The sequence below is a fragment of the Coenobita brevimanus genome, chromosome 77 (genome assembly GCF_032717465.1).
Source record: "Coenobita brevimanus isolate Jiangsu-jjx chromosome 77, ASM3271746v2, whole genome shotgun sequence".
Taxonomy (NCBI): domain Eukaryota; kingdom Metazoa; phylum Arthropoda; class Malacostraca; order Decapoda; family Coenobitidae; genus Coenobita; species Coenobita brevimanus.
Window position 1 is genome coordinate 8187686 of NC_137030.1, and position 25000 is coordinate 8212685.

Sequence of the window (25000 nt, forward strand, 5' to 3'; positions counted from 1 at the left end):
AATAATAATCATCTGGACCTCCTTTCCCACCCTACGGCAGGGTGAGGAGTACCAACGTTCAGACAGCCAAAGTTTGCACAGTTCAATGGGCCACGCTTCCATTCACTCATCATTCAAGCCCTCGAAATCCAGGCTCCATCTGACAGGCAAAAAAAAAAAAAAAAAAAAAGTCACCACGTTCTGTAGCTTCACATATATCTATTTAACAGAGCCAATCGGAACGCTGTCACGTTAAAAATGGGATGCCAAAACCCTGGTCATGCACTTCGCCCCAAAACTTCTCTTCCTCACACACTCATCCACCATATCCCTCCAACTTTGTGGTCTACCTCGCCTCCTCCCTCCTTCAGATTTGCTCAGATATACCTTCTTCACCACTCTGTTGTCATTCATTCTCTCCACATGACCATACCATCTCAGTACACTCTCTACGATTCTGGTGTCCACAGACTTTCTCACTCCACATCTTTCACGAATCACTTTATTCCGTATTCTATCCACCTTCTGTACTCCACATACATTCCTCAGCAGTCCCATCTCCACTGCTGTTACTCTTGACTTTTCCATTTTCATGCTAAACCATATTCTAACATCCATATGTTAAAGTTGGCATTAACACTCCTTCATGTAAGCCTCGCGCAGCTGCAACACTCAAGCCTCTGTTTCTTATCAAGGCCTTCATAGCACCAGTTACCTTCCTTCCTTCCTTGTGTCACTCTACTTTCCACTTCTTTTGCACATTTTCCTCTCTTTTCTATCACTGTACCCAGGTATTTCAATTCTCTCGCCAATTCCAGTCTCTCCATTCACTGTAACATCACACTGGGAGTCACCGTCTCCCTCAATAACCATCACTTTACTCTTTTCTACATTTACTTTCAAGGCGCGACGCACACAGACATCAGCAAATCTCTACACTAGTCTACCAAGCTCTTGCCCGGTATTTGCAAGTAGCACAGCATCATCAGCATACAACACATACGAAATATGCCATCGATCCCCATTCATTACCAACATCGTTCCTCTCTCCATTACTAGTGTTTTTACTTCTTCCATCACCCCATCCACATGCATATATATTGAACAACCAAGGGGACATCACACAACCTTGTCGCACGCACACTTTGATCGTGAACCATTTACTTAGATGCTCATTTACCCTTACATATGCCTCACTACCATCATCTCATGACGGCACCTAGCAGCTTACTGTACCATTTACACCGTACATGCGGAAAGCCTTCCACAGTCCTTTTCTATCTACCTTGTCGTATGCTTTTTCCAGATCCATAAATGCCATAAACACCTTATAGTCCTTCTCACAAGCCTTCTCCATTATCTCTCTCACTGCAAATATTTGAACCACACATCCTCTGCCACTCCTAAAGCCACCCTGCTCGTCACTCGCTAAGTCTTCTGATATCTTTTATTCTTCCATATAACTTCCTTATAACACTCAACAGATTTATGCCAAGACAATTCTTGCACTCACTTCGCTCACCTTTATTTTTGTACAGGGGTACAATCACTGCCTTTTACCAATTCCGAAGAACCGTCCATCACAATTTCTGCACCCATATAGAAACTTGCCTCTTGTCAGATGCGTACTAGAGTTTTGGGTGCGAAGAGTACAAACTATGGAAAACTATTTGTCCTCCAGAAAGAAAGAAAAAAAAAAACGTGGGGTTGAAATCTCTCCTCTGAAAAGCATTCGATTTTTCAAGCTTACAATCGACTAATACTTTGTTTCACAGAAGGGACAAGGAAAGGAGAATGAATAATTTTACCGTCTTTAGTTTTTCTTTCAAAAACAAGTCTTAGTTGCGAGAGAGAGTTTTTAATCGTAAGCTTGACTTGCGAATTTCGACCCCGGTTTTGGAAGAGTTGGCAACCCTGGATCGTCTGCGGCTTCAGTGTGGCTGTGGCCGGTGTCGGGGGAGGTAGAGTGCTATGTGTCTCCGTGGATATTGTGATATAATTCCAATAACACATTCTCTGGGATTAATAACGATGATCAGCCGAAGTCCTCGTTACTAGGTGAGTATTTAATGTGGATTTATTTTGGTAATCGTAATGTAAAGGTTGTATAATTAGGCTTCAGTGTGTGGATTATTTCAATGCTACTGTTTAGTCGGTCATGGAGAAGACTTCAAATTATTTCGTTTTTCTCTGACATTGAGTGATTTTTATTAGTTCGTTTGTAGTTAGAACTCTTGTGTTTGTTGTATTTCAGCTATAAGGCGTTTTGCAATAATTAGTTGTGTGTGTGTGTGTGTGTGTGTGTGTGTGTGTGTGTGTGTGTGTGTGTGTGTACAACAAAGTTCAGTGTAACGTTTACTGTATTTTTTAAAGGATTATAGCTGATTAATGAGAGGAGGGGTGAGGAGGGAGGGTAAAGGTCGGAGATAAAAGGGTAATAAGGAAAGGTAAAAAAAAATCGTCTGAAGGTAGCAAGAATATAATGAGAGAGAGAGAGAGAGAGATAATAAAGTGTGTGGAAGCAGGAGGAAGAAAAGGAGACGAAGGAAAGTGGAGATGGAGGGAATGGAAAGATGGAAGAACAAAAGAAGAGGAAGGAAAGAACGGAGAGAATGGAAAATTCGACGAACAGGAAAGAGAAAGGGAAACAACAAAGGAGAGAGAGAGAGAGAGAGAGGAAGTGGAGGGAGACTGCAACGGTCGGGGAGAAGAGGGAAGTACAAGCATCTGGTTACCTACTCTCTCTCTCTTTCTCATGGCTTCTTTCTGGTCCCCTCGTAATTTCTCTCCACGTTTTTCCCTCATCTCTCTCTCTCTCCCCCCCCCCTGTTCCCCTTCTCCTATTCCTCCTTGCCCTCCGTTCTGTTCCTCACTTCCTCTGTATTCCTTCCCAGTTTTCCGTTATTCTTCTCTCCCCCTCCCATTTCCTCCGCCACCTCTCCTTCCGTTTCCTCTGCTCTCTCCTTTTGATACCTATTCCTTCCTTCCCTCATTTTCACTCATTTTCCTTTATGTTCCATCCCTCGTCCTTCCTCTTTCCTTCCCGCCTTTTTTCTCCGTACTCATCCGTCATTCTCTCTCTCTCTCTCTCTCTCTCTCTCTCTCTCTCTCTCTCTCTCTCTCTCTCTCTCTCTCAGCCACTTGTTTGAAATTCCAAGTCACGAGTTTTTATGATGTCTTGCTCAAAAAAATGTTGTCAGTATTTTTTTTTTTTTTTTTTAATTCAGCGGTCATGGCGGCGAATAATTCAGTTTCGTTACGTTACAGCCAACGGTATCAATGTGATTGATGAATTTTGTGATTGAATAATAAATAACGGCGTCATGAGTATTTTAGGAGCTCGGGGAATCTCCTATGGCTCACTCAGCTGAATCAAATTGTATGGTTTTGACGTTACTAGACTTGCTCCTACCATCAAAGAGTTAAAGGATGACAATATTAACACTTCGGCTCCCGTGCTTACTCATAGCTGTAATAAAACCTAAGTTTAATGCAATGCAAGAGTTGTCCCTATCATGAGAAGGTTAATTGATGTTAAAGCCTATACGTGCATATTTTGAAGGCTTGAATGATCATTGAATGGAGGTGTTTCCCATTTTTTATTTATTTTATTTTTAGCTGCGTTAATCTTTGTTTTTGATCTTATGTTACCTTTTTCAGTTGCATTTACTTTTGTTTCTGATACTCTGGGACCCACTATAAGTACTCTTGTGGTAGTAAGGTTAGATGATACGGTAATGAAGTAATTTATAATTATACTACCGGTAAATATGTAGTGATTAATACCCTAAAATAAACCCATCTCCTTTGGCCGAGGTGACATTATTGTGTTTATATACCGGTTAGTCGGTTGCCATTGTACCTTTAAGGGGTAGCCTTTATACACACATGCATACGCAGATTGGCTCAAATAGGCTCTGGCATCACGTAGGACTTTATTCCCCTCCCCCCCTCTCTCTCTCTCTCTCTCTCTCGTGTGTGTGTGTGTGTGTGTGTGTGTGTGTGTGTGTGTGTGTGTGTGTGTGTGTGTGTGTGTGGCCTGGCCCGTTCCCATCCAGCGTAGGTCCGGATATTCTAGACATTCCCGTGCCTTTTTAATGATGTGGTCGCGTCCCTTTCATGTCAGTGTTCTTCGAAATTCTTAATTGGACATGATGAAAAATGAGACTAGTGAGGAGCCATTTGTCAGCATAATTGAAGTTTTTATTTATACAGTAGCTGCGATATATACTGCATGATCTACTGTAGCTTAGGGTATAACGGTAGTCTACTGTTTAATTCTGTATATTATTTCTATCTAGACTTTTTTCAGCCAAGGAAATTTGGACCGGGGAGAGTTTTACATGCGGTAGCGTAGCCTTAAGTAGCCCTTCACTGCAGGGATGCTTTCATGGGTAAAAAAAAATACGGTACTGGTAGCAATTTAAAAAAATGACGTTTGAATCATTTTCTTTTTACTCCCATACTAGCTCTGATTATGATTATGATTATGATTACCCATACTAGCTCTGATTATGATTATGATTATTATTACCCATACTAGCTGTGATTATGATTATGATTATTATTACCGTATTATCATTATTATTACTATTACTGTATTATTATTATTATTCAGCAGGGGGGCCATTACTATACAGACGTACTTTAATTTGGCCTAAAATTGATGTCTCTGTCTTGAAAGCTGTTATGGTGCCCCCCCCCTTTTTTTTTTGACACCGAGTTCATGAAAAAAGCCACAACAATGAACTGGCAAAATTCAAGTGAAACTACTATTACGAAGGGGATAAGGAAATCCGTCCATTTCGAAGTCTCCTTAATGCTGAATATACCTGTAATCGTCTGGAGATGTCAAGAATGAAGTAAAGAATCGTCATCAGCTTGAAGGGGTTGTCATGTGATAGCGAGAATAGTAAGTTTCTGAATATACGGAAATAAACAATCCAAGGTAACGGATGAAGTGCCAGAGTAAGATAAAAATAAGAAAATCAGTCAATACCTGTAAACAAAAATGCAATAAATAAATAAATAACACTAATAAAACGCGTCCCATCATGGTGGTACTGTCATAGTTGTTTTGTCCTGTTTTCGGGCCGGTTGTTTAACGGTAAACGGTTAACGGGCAGTCACTTAATACCCTTCTCGGGGATTAGCCTCTGCCGCCGAATATTAACAGGTTTGGAGATTCGCAACACCTTCTGCTTAGCGATTTGTTCAGCACTTTTCTCAGTGCCATCTTGTAAAAAAAAAAAAAAAATATATTGAGGTGAAGTTGGCTGTGCAAAAATAAATCGCTAAAAAAGGTGTCAAGAAGCCTTCTGTGCGACTCTAATGCTCTCTCTCTCTCTCTCTCTCTCTCTCTCTCTCTCTCTCTCTCTCTCTCTCTCCAGACGATTGTATTGGGGTGTGGAGAGCCCGTATCAGTGAAGGGGTTACTGAAGGCTGCATCTAACCCCTCCAGTTTGAATAGTCTCCCCTAAGCTGAATAAAATCGTCCGGGAGAATGAAATACAAGATAATGAGGACTTGGATCCGTAGCTATCTCGAGGTTTCAGAGGCTTCGTAGCACCTTTTTCATACCGATTTATTGCGATTTATTTTGCATTGACTACTACACGTGAGCGTACTCTTCTGTGGTATGTACAGTAGCTACGTCGTTCTAATATTGACTTTGTTTTTCACCAGTAGCATACAAAACGATACTGAGGTGTAATTTAAAGAGTAAATCACTACGGAAGATGTGCTAGGAAGCCTTAAATATGGCTTTCACGCTGAACAAAGTACACGTCATTGTACCGTAGTGGAAGGGTTAATAGGTGTCATTATTAACATGGTTGGCTGCATCCGTTATAGACGATGATCGGAGTAAATTACTCTTCCCTTCTCATTTCTTTTTCTGACATTCTCTTCTCGTCTCGTCTCGTCTCGCTTCTTCTCTTCCCTTCCCATTTTCTTTGCTTCTCGTCTCTTCTCATCTCCCCTCTTCTCGTCCCATTTTCTTTGCTTCTCTCCTCTCCTCTCCTATCATCCCTTCCCTTCTCTTCTTTTCTGGCATGTCCTCGTAACCCCTTTTGTACAGTGCACTCTATTATAGTATAAGGTCGTGTTCTAAGTGGCTTTGGAAGTTTCGCAGCACATATTCCTTTGCCGTTTATTCTTCGTATTACTCCTCAATATCCTCTCGTATGTTATTGATGCAAATTGTAAATAGGAACTATCCTAACTAGCTCTAGACGATTTTATTCAGCTTTTGTGAGACCTGTAGTGAAGGGGCCGTACCTATATAGTAGTTGCAACCCCAAGCTCATTTGGACGTGAACCCATTGGACTGCGGGCTGAAGTTCTCCTTCAGTCCACCGTCCACTTTTTGGTGGACAGGGGGTTAATTGAGGGACGTTTCTATAGCCAGGTAGTTACCCCCCCCCCCAGTTATATCGTGCCACTGCGCGAAGGCGCTTCTCTCCAGCACCAGTGAAGGGATAAATGAAGGCTGTATTTACTCTCTAGCTCGAAATGTTTCCCAAGAGCTGAACAGAATAATGTAGAGAGAGCGTAGGCTAACAAGAATTAAAAAAAAAAAAAAAAAAAGTAGTAGTAGTAGTAGCTGTTGTTGTCCCAGGTTCATCTGAAACGTGAATCTACTGGACTGCAGGCTGAAGTTGCCTCCCCCAGCAGTCCACCCCCCCCCCGCCATTTTTTTTAGGGGGGGGGCATGGGGAGGAAATTGATGAGCGGGCCGTTTGTATATCCGGGCAGCTCCACCACTCGGTTATATTAGTGCCACATGGTGAAGGGCGTCCCTCTCCAGCGCCGTCATCGGAAGGATGGTGTTACGGTATATAAGGTATTCTTTTCACCTTGGCTTGGATTTCTACAGCATATATCCAGTAGCTCAGTGGCAGAATAAGATAATACGACGGCTCTTATGCTTTTCCCATGACAGAGTAAGACTGTACTATGTCCCTCTCCATTCTTTCCATGGTATTTTGTTGACCAGCATCGTGTTCTAGTTTCATATGTTGTTACAATTCAGCATTCAAGGAGAGATGGCAACTTTAGACCAAGTTAAAGTGAAAGGAGTGTAAACGTACGGTCGTAAATTCTCATGTCGACTGCTCAGTTTCCGGTTGACCATTGAAGATCATGTTTGTCCCTGCCATAGTGTCATACTTGGGGATTCTCTCTCTCTCTCTCTCTCTCTCTCTCTCTCTCTCTCTCTCTCTCTCTCTCTCTCTCATAATTTTACTAGATTCAGAAGCATCTCAGGTTCGAGGAATCAGAGGATAGTAGCAGCTAGTAGTGCTCGAACCTCACATGCGTTAGGGTTTAACTACAGTTGTGAGCTGCTACCGTAATTGCTTTTCCTTGGCAAATTATTTTGCATACTACATCTATTCTATTATAGTCGGGTCACCTAATGTCCTGTTCTGATTAACGCCAGACGTTTTAATTCAGCTCAGAGTTAGTCACAGGAACGTACGGTATGTGATAGTGCCGATACCATTAGCCAAACCCTCTCATGGTCAGGATAACTCACGTGCCGATCCAGTTCCGTTCCAGTTAACACCAGACGATTTTATTCAGCGAATTAAGTATAAGAGCCCGAGAGTGTCAGTATTCATTTAAATTCGAGATGGAGCTGCAGTGGCTGGATGGGTAGTGTACTAGTCTCGTGATGCTACTGTTCCAAGTTTAAGTTTCGAACCCAATCCGAGTGGGACGTTTAAAGTGGGCGCCGGTAGTACGGTCTTTTATGATGGTTTTATCGATGACGTAGCCTATAGACTGACACAAACAGCCAGTACAGCACCGACCTGGACATACATCACATCCTCCAGACACCCTTCACCAGTCATACTTAGCTAGCATTGAGTAGTTAATTCTGGCTGTCACTCTCCCTCTTAGCCTTACAGCACTTTGAATATCGCATGGATCACTCCCATTAGAGAAACCGCTCCCCATTCTTACCTCGCCAGTAATAGGAACGGTTGATTTTGACTGTCACTTCCCAAAGAGAAGATCCTGTCAGGCAGTGAACTTTGTGTGGATACACGTCCAGATAGTTTGTACCGGTATTAACAAACGAAAAGATACAGTAGACCGATAGGGGTACAGAATACGGATATATTTTGCACCAGTTATAGACAAGACGATACAGCACTAAAAATTTTATGGCAAAAGTATAAGTTGCTTGGGAAGATATGTTAGGAAATTGCTAAGCCACGGAGAAGACAGCCTCAGAGCTCTACCGTATGTGGTTGGGTATGGTTTTTCCCGCGCTTTTGTGCACATCATCCCATCAGGTACTGGGGATGTACCGGTAGGCAGTGTTCCGTGATTTGCTTGCGGCTGCCCGGAATGGTACCGGGTATGCTGATGGGAAGGGGAGGATTACGGTATATTTTGTCTTTTCATTATTATTATTATTTTTTTTATTATCTTGCCTATTCTCAGATAATTTGTTGTTCTTAGCTAATTTGTTGCTGTTTTTAGCTAAATTGACATATATTCTTTTTCTTTTTTGTTCCTTTCTTCTTTTTAACACTATTGCTGTTATAACCGTTGTGTTCAGGTACACCAGGTACAGTACCAATATTTCCGATTTCCAGTGTTGTTTTAACGTTGGTGTGTGTACGGTATGTGGGAAACTTCATATTTTTAGTGATTTTTCACACCGGTAATTTTTTTTCCCCATAATATATGCATTTTATTCCGTAATTTATGATGCCCAAAGTTTTCTTTTGCATACGGTATTGTTTGTTCTTCCATTAATAATGAATAGAATTTACAACGGCAATTTTCTCACTCCTATTTTTGATTTTAGAAAGTAGGAGCGTTCACATCTCGGCCAATGTTTTTGTGCCGGCATTCTTACCTCAAATATTTACGGTGTGGCGTATTGTGAGACAGATGCTGTGGGTTTTATTTTCATGGTGGGTTTATATAAATATTCTGTGGTGATATTGTTGGTCTGAAGGACTTTTTAAGTTTGGGTACCGGTATAGGTTAAAGCGGATCCCATAAATAAATAATTATATACATTATTTTTTATTTTTAGTGCTTATTTTGGATATCTGGTTTTAGTGCTGTTTGGTTTAGATGTCTTGAAAGTTTGTCTGTCGTACATTCCCTTATCATTGTGTACCTTTCTATCTTTCTATCACCGTCTCTCTACCGTATCTGTCTATACCTGTCTACAGTATCAGTCTACCTACCTTCTTATGTGTCTGTATGTGTGTGTGTGCTTGCCTGTCTGTCTGTCTGCATTAGCCTACGGGATAGCTATATACAACTGAGTGTTTATTGTTAGTGATGGTAGGTATAACGGTATAGGATCAAACAAAAGGTTCTGTGTTTGGTTATGTATAACTTACATCCTACCCAATGACAGTAGCTAATAATTGGTACCGTATTGTCGGGGATAATACAAACGATGGTAAGCATGTTGATAACAGTAGACACGGTAGTAATAGTACTGGTAACAAGTTTGCAGCGAGGGTACGAAGTAAAAGAAGGGAAGAATATAAGCCGCGAAGGAAAAAAAGCCGGTGAAAGAAATTGATGGAGAAAAGCAAGCGGAAAAGGGGTTAAGAACAGAAGTGGTAGCTAGCTGTTGTGAAGGAAGGAGGGAAGGAGGGGGAAGCTGTAGTGAAGGAAGAATGAAGGCTTACGTTTCAGTGTAGAAGGAGGGAAGAGAAAGTGAAGGAGAAAGCTGTAGTGAAAGAATGAAGAATGACTAAGTGACAGTGAATAAGTGAAAGAATGTGTGATGAAGTAGTGACTAAAATAATTTCATACATTCTGATACAATTGCGAGTGAAAGTAAAGATTGCATAAATGTCTGTCATGCCGAGTGTAGGAGTGCTTGTGAAGTCTAATCCAGTAACGATTTAGTATAAGTGTCATAAAGATAAACTAGTAATAAATATAAAGGAAATTGGTAATGGTGGTAGTTTGTGGTCTTTGTCTTGCGTTTATTGCTTGTTTTTGTTACCGGTATAATAGTAATACCTGTAATAATAATAATAATAATAATAATAATAATAATAATACCTACTCGGTAATATGGTAACACACACACACACACACAGAGGAGAATACACTGGTTGAACTTGACCCGTGACCTTGACGTAAGCAGTGTTCCTTACTATAAAACCAGTTCATGTCTATTACCGGGAGGCCTACTATGAAGACATACTGGTACCGGTACTTGCTTAGTTGTGGTGCAGTTTTTTTTTTTTTCCCCCTCTTGATCTGAATCTTACCTCATCTCATCCTTAAGTGGGAAAAGAGGTCGCGATGATGGTGGTGGTGGTGGTGATGCTGCTGATGATGATGGTGATGGTTACGATTATTACATATCGAGGGTGCGAGTGTGGACTGTTTACTTGTTGGTCTTTTTAGTTTAGCAATTATGCATCTCTTCCACAGTATTCTGAAAAGTTTGTTGATCTCCGAAGTCGGCATTCCTGTGTTTCAAAAATTATCGTGTACTGCCTTCTTATTTTTCGTAATGTTATAACCACTGTCAACAAAATTGGAGGTGGTTATGTATTCTTTTTTTTTTTTTTTTTTTTATGCGAGGAAGAAGGAACCAAAGGCCATGAGCCCGCAGTAACAGTTCCCTCCAAGAGAAAAACAAAATACAATAGAGAGCCAAATTCAAGATCCGATCATTTTGAGATGCCTGGACACACTGCGTTTGAAAGACTGGAGATCATAGGCAGCAGGAAATACAGACAGAGGGAGACAGTTCCAGAGCTGACCAGTTGCATAAATGAAAGACTGGGAGTAACGGTTAACTCTTGCATTAGAGAGCTGGACAGAAAAAGGATGAGAGTTTGCTGCCAGACGGGTGCTACGCGCCCGTCGTAGAGGTGGAGGAATGCAAGCAGACAGTTCAGAGGAGCAGTGACCATTAAAGTAGCGATAGAAAAGAGATAAAGATGCAACAGTGCGGCGAAGAGACAGAGGTTGAAGGGAGTCAGTAAGAGGAGGAGAGTTAATGAGACGAAAAACCTTTGACTCCACCCTATTGAGAAGAGCTGTATGAGGGGAGCCTCCCCACACATGAGAGTTGTACTCCACACAGGGGCGGATAAAACCCCTGTATAGAGTCAACAATTGCGCAGGGGTAAAGAAAGAGCGGAGTCGGCTTAGCACACCCAATCTCTTGGAAGCAGATTTTACAAGAGATGTAATATGATCTTTCCAAGATAAGTCCCGAGTAAATGAAACCCCAAGCATGTTCAAGGATGATGCAGGATTAAGCTGAATATTATTAAACATTAGTGGGTATACCTGTGGAAGATTTTGTCGAGTTGAAAGATGTAAGAACTGAGTCTTAGCTGCATTAAAGACAACCATATTATTTTTACCCCAGTCAGAGATACGAGCCAAGTCAGACATTAGGTGCGCCATAGCCTCATCCCTTGTTTGTTGAAGTAACTGTTGAGATGGGCGTTGCAGGAACCGAATGGAAAGGTGAAGGGTGGAGTCATCAGCGTATGAGTGGATAGGGTTAGATGTACAGCTTAGAAGATCATTGATGAATAAAAGGAAGAGAGTTGGTGATGGGACAGAGCCCTGAGGAACACCACTGTTGATAGATCTAGGAGAAGAACGATGGCCGTCTACAACAGCAGCTATAGAACGACCAGAAAGGAATCTAGCGATGAAGGCACAGATAGAAGGATAGAAACCGTAGGAGGGCAGTTTGGAAATTAAAGATTTATGCCAGACTCGATCGAAAGCCTTTGAGATGTCAAGTGCAATGGCAAAGCTTTCGCCAAAGTCCCGAAACGAGGATGACCAGGAGTCTGAAAGGTAGGTGAGAAGATCGCCAGTGGAGCGTCCCTGACGGAACCCATACTGACGATCGGAAAGAAGGCTGTGATAGGAAAGATGCCTTAAAATTTTTCTATTAAGAATTGACTCGAAAACTTTTCAAATACAGGACGTTAAAGCAATTGGACGATAGTTGGAGGGTTGGGAGTGGTCACCCTTCTTTGGGACTGGCTGAATGAGAGCAAACTTCCAGCAAGAGGGAAAGGTACAAGTTGACAGACAAAGACGAAAGAGTTTGCCTAGGCAGGGTGTAAGCACAGAAGCACAGTTCTTGAGAACAACAGGAGGGACCCCATCAGGCCCATATGCCTTGTTAGTACTGAGGCCAGTGATGGCAGAAAATACATCAACTGAAGAAATTTTAATGTCAGCCATGAGGAAGTCAGAGGGGGGAAGTGATGGAGGAACAGCACCGGAATCGTCTTAGGTAGAATTGGAGGAGAAAGTCTGTGCGAAGAGATCTGCTTTATCAGTAGAAGAAATAGCTACAGAACCATCAGAGTAGAAAAGAGGAGGGAAGGATGATGAGGTAAAGTTGTTTGAAAGATTTTTGGCAAGATGCCAGAAGGAGCGGGAAGAATTCGAATTGGAGAGTTGAGAGCATTTAGTATGGATGAAATTATTTTTAGTAGAGCGAAGAACAGACTTAGCACGATTCCGGGCAGAAACGTAAAGATGATGTGATTCAGGGGTGGGTTGGCTCCGGTACCTTTTGTAGGCCCTCTCCTTGTTGCGGACAGCATTAGAACAAGCGTGATTAAACCAAGGCTTTCTTGCGTTAGTCAAAGGATATGAGAAAGGAATGTATGCTTCCATGCCCGAGAGAATAACCTCCGTAATGGGCAAGGCACACTCAGATGGCTCACGGCCATGGAAGCAATAATCATTCCAGGGAAAATCAAAGAAGTACTGCCTGAGGGCCTCCCAGTCTGCGGCTCCAAAATGCCACAGACGACGTTTCCCTGGAGGGTCCACAGGCCGTACCGGAGTGATAGGACAGGTTAAGGTAATAAGGTTGTGATCGGAGGAGCCCAACGGAGAGAAAAGATTAACAGAGTAAGCAGAAGGATTAGTTGTGAGGAAAAGGTCAAGTATGTTGGAGCTGTCTCCAAGGCGGTCAGGGATACGGGTAGGGTGCTGTACAAGCTGCTGTAGGTCATTAAGGATAGAAAAGATGTAGGCTTGTTCACCAGGTGGATCCGTGAAAGGAGAGCCAAACATTGCTTGTCTGTTTGTCCATAAGGTTTCTCATAAAAGTTTTTGATGAATTTCAGTGAATTTTTGTGGATCTATGGGTCATGGGCCATGGAGGAGTTGATTAATATTTGGTGATCTGAGTTGTCTGGTAGCTATAGGCTTTGGTGGAGGTACCGGTAGGCCTATGCGCTCAGAGTAGCCTGAGTGAGAGTGCTTCACTTGTTCTGCCTGCAGTCCCGTCTCTTCCTTTCAGTCTGCTTAATCATTTATCTGTATTTACCTTTATCTATCTGCATCAGTCTGTGTCTGTCTGTCTGTCTAATCAATATTTCTGTTCGTAACTCTCTCTCTTGGCGACATAGCTGCTTTTCTTATCACATCTTGATTATTCTGTCATGGGGCTGTGGGCTGCCAGGTACTGTACCAGTGTTTTATTTATACGGTACAGCCCTCCCTGCTCCATGAAAGGAAGATCAGCCTGCAGTCCACTGGTTCACGTTCAGATGAACCTTGGGCTACAGAAATTACCGGTGCTGCTATACAGTAGCTGCTACTAATCCTTTTACCCTATAGTTCGTTCAGTTGTAAATGTTGGGGATTTTCGTCAATTGGCAGCCTACTTTTTTCTCGATTACTGGCAGGATAAGAAAATACTATGGTACCGTTATGGCTGTACATCCTTCCCCGAACAATTATTCGTGACTAGCTCCATGTTCTAATGTTAGTCTGATCTCGTGTTAGGCTAATAAGAAAATTCATACTACGGTACATCATTTTCGTAGTAGTACCTGCAGGCCTAGGCTCATGGACTGCAGGCTTAAATTGCTTTCTTGCAATCCACCATCCTCCTTTTGGGGGATAGGGAAGTCGTTGAAGGACGTGCATAATCAGGCAGTGGAGCCGTCTGGTCATATTGAGGCATCCCTCTCGTGCTGCCTCCGTCATGGTAGAGGAATGGTTGAGAATGGAGTATCTGGAACAGGAGTTATGGTAGGCTCCATTACACACGTATATTGGTGGTTTCCACTGTGGGTTTCATGGTGTTTGTCATGATTCTTTGTTCACCCCCGCCCCCAGTAGGTAGGGTACGTATACTGTATAGTGTAGGATCGGCTAGTTCCTTTACATTAACCTAGATTGCGTCCTGTACAGCCTAATGCACGTAGGTTAGCTCAGTGGCTGAAAAAAACAATGCTACGGCTTTACATCCTTTCTATAGCACTTTTTCGTAACTAGCACCATATTCCAGTGTTAATTGTAGACAAGATTAAAGTGAAATCAATATAACCTAGTATTTTTAAGGGTTTTGTGTATAGATTAGGGAAACATAGGTCTAGGTAGAGTTGAATTCAAAAGTTGCAGATGCAAAGCCTGAAACTATCAGCCAATGTAGGTATCGAGGATATACTTAAGCAACACAGTGTGTGATTACTATGAAGTACCGGTATTAGCCTATGTAATTGCTGTGGACAGGTTGTATGAGGGCTTCAACTAGATGTAGGCCTACGTACCACCAATATGTCTTTACAGAAGCCCAAAAATATTTGTCATATCTTTAATACTGTACCACCCACCGCACAGTACGGTATCATACCAAGGACTTGTCACTTGGTTTTATGATCTGTATCAAAAGTCCTGTCGCCTCTTCTGCGTATCTCCTCATGCTCTGTGAAAATCAGTGTGGTGAATCTGCAGCAGCTCACACTGATGACTTCACTTAGCCTTGAATCAGCGTCAAGAACGTAGTTTGCTGCAGGTCCGCCATACTGATTTTCAAAGTCCATAGATAGAGCAGCGGGAGAGGCGACAGAACTTTGATAGCGATTGCATTTGGACCGACAATATAAACAACGTAGATACGGTAGATGTCATAGATATAAACCGTATTTTAAGGGGTAGCCTGGACAACAGACGTAGGTGCTATCGGCAGCTTAAGAAATGAAAAGATAAAAAAATATCGGTAGGTAGATAAATGGCCAATTTGATCCTGTAGATAAATGTTAAGAACAGATAGATAAAAGGATACTCTTCAGATCAACATATAATGGGAAAATAGAGACAGAGATGTAACACATAAATAAAAAGTTCAACGCCCCAGTGAGAAAGCAGTGTACCGTGCCACTACCCACGAGCATTAGGACAGGTGGGTGGGTGAGTTGGTGGGCGGGATTTAAGTGGGCGTTAAAGGACGAGTATGGGCGTGGTCTAGTTCTGCGTGTCGATGGCTGAAGGTTAGACGAGTGAGTGGTAATTGTTCTGGGTTGTACTTCTTCCTGTTGCTGTGTCTGTTGTAGCAGTGGTTGTGGACGTTGGTGGTGTGTTATGATGTGGGTGTTGTTGGTGGTGGTAATGTTTGTGGTAGTGGTGGTGGTGGTGTTACTTTTGTTGTTGTTGGTGGTGGTGGTGGTGTCGTCGTGTTGTTGGTGGTGGTATAGCCTGTAATGATGGTGGTGATGGTGAATTTGCAAAATTTAGGATACTTAACGGTTTCTTCCTCTTGTATATTTTTCTCTTACATTTCCTTTTTGTTTTGGTGGTGTGTGAAATTGTCCGACTGTAAAGATAAGTGACATTAGTTTCCTCGTCCCATAATGGCCTAGTTTTATGATAACTGCTACTGCCTCCATATTATTGTTATTATTATTATTATTATTAATATTATTGTACATCAGTAATGTGTTCTTGTTTGACTACAGAAGCATATCATTATCATCGGTGATAAGGGAAGATACTGTTGCGAATACTTTTTTTTTTTTTTTTTTTTAAGTATGCTAGTCTAACGGCAGCCAAAAATAACCGAAAGTAAAATACCGGGTATTCGTCACATTAAAGTAATGCACGAGGTAAATGGGGCAGGTTTTTAATTCCTTAACTACGAACGCTTTCCCTGGGCTGAATAAAATCGTCTAGTAATGGCAAGAAGGAAATAAACACCGTAAATAAAGTCTCAAGAAAAATAGTCATGGTGTTGCGGCAAGAAGGAAGTGAATAAATAAAGGAATAAATACAGAAATAATGAATAAGAAAAATAAAGCGAATCAACAAGATGGTGATAGTGAAGGTGTAACGTGGGTATGCGTACCAATAAGGGCATAGCGGTTGATACTCCCAGGGTTAAGATACGGTATTGTTGGGGTGAAGTTCATGTATGTGGAGGTCAAGGTCACACGGGTCAGAGAACGTAGTGTGGGTGGGATTGGCAGCCACCTGTGCGTGTTTTGGTTTACAATATGCCTGTCTGTTATCTGTGTGTGTATCGGTCTGTCTGTTTGTCTGTCTGTAGCTTGTCTGTATGTTGGTATGTATGTATATTTATGTACGTGTGACTATCTGTTTATTTTCTAGCGCGCGCATGCACACACACACACACACACACACACACACACACACACACACACACACACACACACACACACACACGTGAAGGATATTTATAGTCCGTCACGCACTCTCTCTCTCTCTCTCTCTCTCTCTCTCTCTCTCTTACTGGTCTGTTCTCTCCTTGTACACTGACCCCATAACAGCGGGCATGTAGCATCTCCCTTTTTCTATCCAACTTTCTCATCCAAGCGTTAACTGGTATTCCCGATGGTCAACTCTTAAACTTTTTCTCTCGGTCTGTCTTTCTGCTTATGACCTCCAGCCTTTTGACTTCACTGTGTACAGGAAATTTCGAAATGAACGGATCTTGTTTATTGGCTTTCGTTCGTGTTTCATTGGAAGGGATATATTGGCATATTTAGCCTGTACACCCCAAAACACACACACACACACACACACACACACACACACACACACACACACACACACACACACACACACACACATTACATCACATACGAGTGAGTAGCAAGTGGCAGTGCTATTTTGCGCCATATTTCGCCAGCGATGTGAAGGTTGTAATGTGTGTGTGTGTGCTGTTTGTGAGGTGATGTGGAGTGTTCAGTGAGGGTGTGGTCACTTGTACACGCACGCACATGTGTGCACTTATTACCGAAGCATACATACTGACTCACGGACGCGACATATACACATGGACTTGCACAGACACACACACACACGATGCCCCCACCGACCAGTGTGTGCAAACAAGCATGTACAATCACTTGTGTGAAACTGAATACTGACAGTCGGACAAACATGGAGGCCATACATACGGTACATACATAAACGAGTACATACACACATACATACACCGGTACATACATTGGCAAATAGGTATACCCGTACAGAGGGACGTAGACGACATCAACATATAGGGTTTCATATACAGGAAGCATATACATATTGTCTACGTACACACAAACTATCGTAATTTTTTTTTATAGGTATACGGCGTTACACACGCGGATACTTACCGAACACTCGAAAACACACACACACACACACACACACACACACACACACACACACACACACACACACACACACACACACACACACACACCGTACCCTGTGGTCATGTATAGAGATTCCGTACACATACAGGATATCATGCATGTATGTGTATGCATACAAATTTCAGGAATAACCTACATAGCGTACACAGCCTGCACACGAATTTAACCCATGGTTGACCCATATACATACATACACACAGACACAGACTCAGAGACCGATACATACCATACCCTAGTATACAGTACAGTATATATACATGAATACACAGACGCTTATTTGCACACAAAATAGTATCACACACACACACACACACACACACACACACACACACACACACACACACACACACACAGACTCTTAGGTAACCTACATACCGCTACTAGCAGACTTGAGCTCGTGCCTGCAAACACACACACACACACACACACACACACACACACACACACACACAGATGGAGAGTAGGTAGGTAGGTTAGTGAGGGGGGGTTGCCATTTCCTGTATTTCTCCACAATTTCCTGATGGTCAGCCGATGCGGTGAGATGGGGAGAGAGAGAGAGAGAGAGAGAGGGAGGGAGGGAGGGAGGGAAAGGTGGAGGAAAAGGAGAGAAGTAGAAAGAGGGGGAAAGGGAAGAGGGAAAAATACATAATGGGAGGGAGAGAGCAGGAGGAGGTGGAGGAAGGGGAAGGGACGAAGATGAAATAGATGTAGGTGGTGGGGAGGGAGGCAGGTGAGACAGGAGGGAGAGAGGGAAGCAGGTGAGACAGGAGGGAGAGAGGGAAGCAGGTGAGACAGGAGGGAGGGAGGGAGGGAGTGTGGAGACATAATAGGAAGCCTTTTTACTCCCCTCCCTCCCTCCCTCCCTCCCTTCCAGTTTTCCTCCTTGCTTGTCTCTTCTCTTTTAGGTCTTCTTTAATTCACTCTTTTCTCCCCTGCTTTTCTGCTTCCTGCCATACGAACCTTACCTACCGATGCCTACCTACGTGCCTGCCGCCGTACTTGCTTATTTATCTACTTACCCCTGCCTACCTATCTTTCTACCTACTACCTACCTGCTTTCTTATTTATTTACATATATTTTGTCTACCTACCTACTACCGGTACCTATCAGCCCACTTCCTACCTGCCCACTTCTTACTTACCAACCTACCTACTACCCACTTCTTACCTACCAACCTACTTATATACTACCCACTTCTTCCCTGCTAACCTACCTACTACCCACTTCTTACCTACCAACCTACCTACTACCCACTTCCTACCTACCAACCTACCTACTACCCACTACTTACCTACCAACCTACCTACTACCCACTTCTTACCCACCAACCTACCTACTACTCACTTCTTACCTACCAACCTACCTACTACCCACTTCCTACCTACCAACCGACCTACTACCCTTTTCTTCCCTGCCAGCCTACCTACTACCCACTTCCTACCTACCAACCTACCTACTACCCACTTCTTCCCTGCCAACCTACCTACGGTACTACCCACTTCTTATCTACTAACCTACCTACTACCCACTTATCTACCAACCTACCTACTACCCACTTCTTACCTACATACCGGTACTACCCACTTCCTACCTACCTACCACCCTCTTCCTACCTACCTACCACCCACTTCCTACCTACCTACCACCCACTTCCTACCTACCTACCACCCACTTCCTACCTACCTGCCACCCATTTCCTACCTACGTACCATCCACTTCCTACCTACTTACCAAATACCCAGTACCTACCTACCTTCTAGTCTACCTACAGCACCTACTGCCTAGCTACCTGTCTGTTTCCTGCCTATCAGCCTGCCTTCATGTGGTACAAAGTTCAAAGGAGAGCAAACAGCAGCAGACCTGTTAATCCTTTCGTGGCTGTTCTATCAGTTAAAGACAAGGGTAGAAAAACAGGTGCTTTCTACTTCTTTACCTTTTTACCCATATTACCATCTATCTGCTACCTACCGTATTTTCATAACTTTTCGACATATATCCTTCTCACTCTATGATGTAGCCTGTGTGATGCCTCTAGACCTCACTTCCTCTGTCTTTATGCTTTGCCGCGCTGCAATCTTCCACACCACTAGGCCGTTAACAGTACACACACACACACACACACACACACACACACACACACACACACACACACACACCACTTTCAGTATGTTCTCAGTAGGCTATTATTATTTGTGTTTTTAGCGATCTTTCTTGGAAGATCCCTTGGCATTTCTTGAAGTCGAACCATCCTTTCAGAGTTTTTGGGTGCTGAATCTCCCCTTTTTACGGTATCTGTAATTCGTTCAGTCCGATGACATTTTTCACCGTCATTATCATCATTTTCGTCTTTTTATAATGTAGTGCTGCCTACTTCCTTAGCTTTTATCATTCTGTTTCTGTGCCTGCCCTCCTTTCTTTCTATTTCTCCTATCTTTCCTGTCACTTCTTATGCCTTTTCTTTCCTTTACAGGTGGCTTTACATTGAGTGACAAGCCAAATGGTTTCCTGTAAGCCAAGAAACCATTTACAACGCTGGGTGGTAACCATATAACCAAACCATACGTGCTCCCTACGTGTCAACAAGTGGGTTGGTGGAGGGTTGGTGCCCCTCCCTGTAAAACAACTAACTCAGTGTCAAATGGCCACCCTTTACGGGATTATGGTGTCTGGCAATAGATAGATAGATAGATAATAATTGTTATTTAGATTTGTTTGAACTGGAGAGGTTAGAAACAGCCTTCATTTACCCCTCTCACTGTTAGAGCTCTTTCTTACCTAGAGTGCATTCACTTTATTTATTTATTTTTTTTTCAGGTTATTTAACGTATAGCTTAGTAAACAAAAAGGACGACAATTTCGTATAGCACTTTTTCGTGACTGGCATCATTGTCGTAAACCACTGTTACAGCTCAGCATTGCAGATTGAGAGGTGGCAGTTTTACTCGTAAAGTGAATAGAGTGTGGAATAAAATAACTTGACAGCAGCAAGAATAAAACGTAAAAGTACTCGTACGTCCGAAGTGAACGCGTTAACCCCACTCTAGTCTCTGCTACTTTGGAGAGCTCGTAGCACCTTTCATTTTGTTATTTAGGATATTTTGCCTTTAGCTACCGTACATTGTTTTATCCTCATGTTCACTACCGAGGCAAACTAGGCTTGGTCGATAGTCGAAAATATGTAAATATCTTAAAAGGGAATATCAATGTGTAATTTGTTAGATAAATCGCCAAGCAGAATGCGCAACGGAATATTATACCAGGCCTTGATGTTGTTACGTCCCCAGGATCGTATGAAAAGTGAACGCATTGGACTGCAGGCGTAAGTTATCCTTCTCGAGCAGTCCTCCATCCATACGGGGGATAGGGAGGGGATTGATGGACATCTGTATAACCGGGTAGTGCAGCTGCTCGGTTATGTCTGCCACCACGTGAAGGCGTCCCTTTTCAGCACCAGAGTACAGGCCTTAATCCCCCCTGAGTGAAGTAGTTTTTGTGGTAAGCCATTTCATTATTATTATTATTATTATTTTTATTTTTTTATTTATTTTTTTTTTTTTACTAAAGCTGATGAGACGATTTTATTTAGCTTCGAAGGATCTCTAATGGTGAAGTGAGGTGGTGACGGTTGTAGCTGTCTCAACCCTTTAGCTCGAAAAGTCACTCTTAAGCTGAACAAAATCGTCTGAAGGAATAGTGAACAATAATTCATCGGTTTGAAGGGGTTATGGGGTTACCAACGGCTGTATTTAGCCCATCCAGTTCGAGAAGCCTCCCTTAAGCTGAGGTAAATCGTCTGAAGGTACCTAGCAAAAATAAAATGAAAAATACATGATCGAACTGAAGGAGGAAATGGTTCACCACACAGGAGTACTTCTTAACCGGGTGGAGTCAGTGTCCTGTGGTGCCATTACCTCACCTTTCACTGACCACCAGTAGCCACAGTTCTCTATCATTTTCACTTTACTGTTGGTATTGCACTGAATGTCGTGTTTCTGAACTTACCTGCATCCATTATCGCTTGGACGCAGCACCCCTCAGTCCACACACAGTCGCTCCCGTCTAATGGTGGTGGTGGTGGTGGTGGTGGTGGTGGTGTTGTCCCAGGCTCATGGACGTGAGCCAGGTGGACTGCAGCCTGACGTTGCCTTTTTCTTGCATTCCGCCATCGTCCTTTCGAGGGATAGGAAGGGTGCTGTGGGATGTTTTATATAATCACTGCTCTGTCGCACGAAACTGGTCAGAGTGGAAGTCTCCCCAGTCTGCCTTCCCCCCTTGCCCCTGACCTTTCAGGTGCGGTGTCTCCAGGCATCTCGGAATGAACGAATGTTGTTTTGGCTTTCTTTTCATTTTGTTTTATATGGAAGGAACAAGTATAACCGGCTTCTAACTTCCAGTTTTATCTTTTTACATAAAAAAAATGGAAACCCAGCTACCGGCCTATCTGCCTTCAAACTTTCACACCACAGTCCTACCTGCCCACCATGATTTTACATTTCTCATGACCTAACCAAACACACTGTACAAACATAGCCTACCCGGTACTAAACGAGGACAGCTGTAGGCCTATTTGGTTTGTTAACCCATATGAGGTAGCTCCCAGACACTGACGTATGTAGATGGTACCCAGCTCCTTTAGCTCCTTCCCTTCCATCATTCATAACTAATGGTCGTATGCTTAAACAAAATGTGACATCGAGTCGCACTCGATGCTAGTCGGTTTATTTAAACAGAATGTGGAATCCACAATGGTGGTATGCCACATTTGTGCCATCTTTAAATGCCAAAATTGCTGGGAAAATGTGAAGCTCAGTTAATTGTCCTCACGATCGTTCTGAGACGCAGATAATGGAATGATAAACTATCTTACCACTCTTCTTGTATCGTCCTGTTTGCCAGTCACAGCCTGCGCCACTTGTGAAGCGTCCCGACTGCAGAATTGTTTAACCCTACCGGTACCACCTGACCGAACCAATACATTTCACATCCAGTCTGACCCGACACTACAGTCATACCATACTTAATACGTGCTAACCTAACTTAGCGAATGCAATCTACACCAAATTCAGCTTTACATGGCCCAGCATTCATACTTACCAATTATCCTGCTTAACTTTTTCGGTCCCTCCCGCCCTCTAAACATTCACACCTAGTTTCTGCTTGCCTCCCTAATTAGCTAGCTGTAATTTACCTAATCTGTCAAGCACTGATATTCTTAACCAGTACTTATGCTGCTTCCCTCTGTATCCTAGCCTAACATTTACATCAAATATCCACAAATCTGCTTCCCTCTCTTCCTTCCCACTTGCATATCAACTTTTTCTATCATCCTGCATCCATCAGCCATAGCTAACCCAACAATTATACTCCACCTACCCACCAACTCACCTGCCTAACTCCATCATTACCTACCGTACCTAACCCAACCTTCCCTTCCCTTCCAACCCCATTTCTTCTTCCCTCTCACCCTTTTAATATTCATGCATTTTACGTACACCTCCCTCTAACCTAACCTAACGTAACCTAGCCTTACCGAACCTATACCTTACCTAATAATTTCCACCTTCCCACCTCGTTCCCTCCTCTATACCTTCCTCCCTCCCTCCTCATGGAGTGTGTGGTGGCGGGGTCAAAGGTCAGGTCAGTAGAACATCCTCATCGGGGGCAAGAAATTCGCGTGTATTGTCTTTACTTGGCTTGTTTACGTTTGTGGTTGGAGTGACACGTGGTTGCTGCGACGGTATTTGTTATCATTATTACCTGTAGTAATTTATTTGCTGTTGTTTACAGTATTTACTTTTCTCCCTATTTGTGGGTGGCTGAGGCACACCATCCACTCATTCGATGTAGTACAACCTTGAGGTGACTGCACTGAGTGACAAAGCAAATGATTAACTGTAACCCAAGAAACCATCTACTATGCTGGTTGGTAACTAGCCTATGTAGCCAATCGCCGCCTGGTGGTCTAATGGATTTAGGTACTCCAATTGGATGGGTTCCATGCAGGCCCACATCCAGGGGATGGTTGAGGTTTAGTGTCCACATAGCCTAATGCCATTGAGGGATAAGAGAGTCGGGTCCCATCCATCTTCTTAAACGTCGGAATAGAGTAACTTAGCCATTGGCTATACGCTGGTGGTGATGCAAAAAGGATTGGAGGATGATAATCATATTTGATAATATTCACTTTCGTGTTGTAGCTAACGGTGTTCATGAATTCGTCATCAGCAGCAGCAGCCGCAGGGGCAGCAGTTTTATATCAGTATTGGTAGTTTTTATTTATTTTTTTTTGTTTTAATTTCTTCTTGTAGTCACCTCTGCCATTTTTGTGTCTCTCAGTCAACCCACACACTATTAAAAATAATAATAACATGTATCACGATAACAGTTTGTGTTTGTTCCTATTGCTCCAAAGATGAAATGCTATAATTGTGGTGAAAATGCATATAGGCTCAGTAGGCTACAAGGGCACAGTTTTGCATTCATCAAATACGGAAGAGTGGAGGGCTAAGGTGAAGCGGAGGTGTGTGTTCTATTGAGTGGCCCTCTAGTTAGTTGTTTTGGCCTGTTGTATTGGGATTTTTAGTGGTGATCTTTTTTTAAGTGATGTTGGTGTTCGTTTCCGCAATTTATTTCATGGTGTGTTTGACTGTAGTTATTATTTAGTGGTCTTTCTTTTATGTGATGGTGGTGTTCTCTAATGCCGTTTTTATTTCATCGTTTCATTGTGGTTATAGTGTTGTTTTTAGTGTTGATATGTTGGTTGTTCTTTTATGAGCTTGTTAAATTTCCTGTTGTTTGCATGTTACCGGTACCAGATATACCGTATTTTGTGTTGTACCCATGCCACATTTGCTGGTACCCTAACGTGGATGAAAATTACTATCTGTCTATCTTGAATGCTAAGTTGAAATAAGAAATTGACACTAGATTATGAGGCTAGTCACAAAGAAGTGCTGTGGAGTGTATGTAGAGTGGTAGCATTGCCTCTCTGCCGCGGAGCTACGTGAAATTAGCTGCAAAAGTATGAAAATCTGGGCCAAGTCAGAGTAAAAACTGTTTAGTTATATTTATGTTTTGCCGGTGTTATGCTGCGTCGAGTTTTTTTTTTTTTTTTTTTTTTTAGTTGTGTGGAAACCAAATCCATAGTTTAAATATGTTCAGAAATTACGTGCCCCTTGTGAACGATGTCTTATTTTTTATAGTTCCAGATTATTTTATTCAGTTTTATAAGGACTACTAGGATTAAAGGACAGAACCATTTGGCATCAATTTTTCTAAGCTGGTTAAAATGGTCTGGGTTTGGTCTAAGTATTGGTTGATATTGAAAGTCGTTATTGGTATAGGGCCTAGTCGTTGTACCTTAACCTGGCCAAGAATTTTGTTCTTTTGCAGCTTACTTTACGTGGCTCGGTGGTAGAATACGATAATACTGTAGCTCCACATCCTTTCCATAGCTCTCCTTCATGACTAGCATCATGTTTTGTTGATAACCCTTGCTACAAATCGGTATTCAGAGTGGAGAGATGGTCATTTTAGGCCAAGTTGGAGTAAAAAGGGTACAGTAAAGTCGTTTTCT

The 25000-nt window shown here is 42.5% G+C and overlaps 1 protein-coding gene across 1 annotated transcript in view; it reads left to right on the forward strand.

Moving 5' to 3' along the window:
* The first annotated feature begins 1967 nt into the window (after positions 1-1967).
* LOC145408441 (uncharacterized) overlaps positions 1968-25000 on the forward strand; it is a 295795-nt gene continuing 272762 nt past the window's right edge. The window contains exon 1 of the mRNA XM_080279170.1: positions 1968-2037. The gene's annotated coding sequence lies outside the window, so the exon portion shown is untranslated. The remainder of the gene's footprint in view (positions 2038-25000) is intronic.